Source organism: Haliotis rubra, unplaced genomic scaffold, assembly GCF_003918875.1.
Source record: "Haliotis rubra isolate DU_JTF1 unplaced genomic scaffold, ASM391887v1 Scf975, whole genome shotgun sequence".
NCBI classification, from domain to species: domain Eukaryota; kingdom Metazoa; phylum Mollusca; class Gastropoda; order Lepetellida; family Haliotidae; genus Haliotis; species Haliotis rubra.
Genome location: NW_025767718.1, coordinates 171,719 through 174,224, shown reverse-complemented (window position 1 = coordinate 174,224; position 2,506 = coordinate 171,719).

Below are 2,506 nucleotides of genomic sequence, written 5' to 3'. Positions count from 1 at the left end.
TTAAAATGTTGAATGTTGAATGATGGTCGTGTAAGATAAACACTGTCGCCTGTGACGGTTGGACTCCATTACATGGCAAAACTTGGCATCTCATTCATCATTCGCAATAGAGAAGAAGTAGGAGTGAATGGTCTTCATAAGATTTTCGGACGAGCATTCGGGATTTTTAACACGTTTTACACTATGAAGTGAACAGGAGAGGCGTGAGCATAGGAATAGGCACATGTGTTGACGCTTGACCATTTGGATAGTCTTTTACATTGATTGTCAAAATGAAACAAAACGTAGGACAAATTTGAAAATGTACATATATAATTGACAGTATGTACACACACTGTAAAATGTTGCAAAGTGATGTTTGATAAACATCTATATTTAAAAAAAGGCTAATGCGAGAATGTGTTGGTTTATAGTTAGTGAGTGAGGTTTTACACTGTTTTCGGTTGTACACAAGCCAGAATACGGTGATGGGCGGGTAAACGAACTAGGCCACTAGTATTCCATGGTCCTGAAACACAGTAGGGTCACGTGTATTGGACACGTGTGTAACTACACAGTGTTATCACTGAGCAGTGATATCCAATGATTCAATGATGGCGGTTAGGTGCCTGACTCTGAGGGCGTGGGTTCGAATCCCGGATGGGACTCAACCCAGACAAAGTACTAGAATCTGTACTTTACTGAGAAAATGTAATCCCCAATAAAACATATGTTACATTTGACCACTTTGTAAATGGCATTGTGTAATCATCCCCATCCTTGTCGGAAGAGGCAGCTAACAAGATCAAGCGATCGATTTCACTCTTACAGATGATGTATGTTGTTGTTTCCCCATTGCGTAAATTCATGCTCATGACATCGACCACTGGTTTATCTGGTCCAATATCGATTATATACTAACCACCGTCATTTAGCTGGAGTGACAAGCAAAACCCACATTTAACGGGACGCGATGTCATACAAAGATGACTCTCCAGAAGAATGTGTGTATCTGGCGTTCACGATGCTGTCATAACAATCAGATGGTTTATTAACATCTCTAGATGTGACGTTCTTTTTTCCAGCTACGTCATAAATGGAATCAGGAGCATAAGTAACAGTGTTTGTTTCTTGTCGTTCCGCCCGCTTGGACTTTATCTTCATCAGAAAGAATACCACCATGATGATGATTGTCACAATGACGATTCCAGCCACCGCAGCTCCGATGATGACACATGTTCTGTTACTTGTAGCTGAAAACAAATGTAAACTCTATCAAATGTAAGAGAGCCTTACTGGGAATGGGAATAGAAACGTATTTAAATGAATATACATGTATAACATACAGTGACAACGACTCAGACACCGATTTGCATCATGTCATGGCAGGTTGATATACGCGGGAATTGTCCAATAAATTACCTAAAAGATTGAATGATTATGTTGACTAAAGTAACGAGGTACGAACATATGTTTCTTCACACTCTCAATACTATCGTTGATGATAATAATAGTATGATGATCACAAATTATTAGCATTGGTGGATGGCTCCCATAACATGAATGACCACGATTAAAGTGTGGGCAAACCATGCCAATGATCTCTGGATTTTTGTTTTGAGAGATCGTTAGAAAATGATCTCCTCAAACGAGTAAGTCTGTCGTGGAACCAAAGAGGAAAATTCAATCAGTTGTTTCACCGCGAGAATGTTGCTGTGAAAAATGTACTAGAGGCGTTTAATCTGTCTCTATGTGTGTCATCTACACGTCGCTTCCATCAAACTAACGTACCTGTACAAGCAATTTGCCAACTTCTATAGCAACAGACATAGATCAACATATTCTCTTCAGACGATGCTTTTACATTGACTGTAGTCTCCCAAATGTCAACAGTAGTGTTGGTACGTGTAGGTAATAGTTATTTCCGTACTTTCCTTGGTGTGTCGGCCCATACACCTACCGTTCTGACAAAATGGCGTCTTCATATTTATTTGAGAGTTTGAAATAAGAGAAAGTATACGACATCTGAAGAATGACAAATATGCTTGGATAGACAATATTATATCAGAGTTTTTTTCAAGAACGTGGAAGATGTGCTTACTCCTCACCTACTAGTAATATTTAACATTATGCTCGAAAATGCAGCCTTCCCAGAAGCATGGGATACCGGTATTATCATTCCACTGATCAGCATCGTCGGCTGAAACTTCAATGGTGTCAAGGACAAAGATTATGGCGACGAGTCATCTGTTTCATCTCCACACAGACGTAGTGTTTACAAACATCATAGGGAACGTTGTGCCTCAAACTGCTTGCAGTATTTGGACAGGTTTTGTGGCTCATGTGTAATGATATGGGCTTCCAAGAAAATTCACACTGATGAAATTCGTCGGTCGCACGACCTTCCGATTTTGCAACAACGCAAACCCGACCTCACACGGCAAGACTTATACTGGCCCTTTTGCTGACCCCCAACATCAACGTGTTACCCCCTCACGATCACCAGATCTAAACCCAAACGGACATT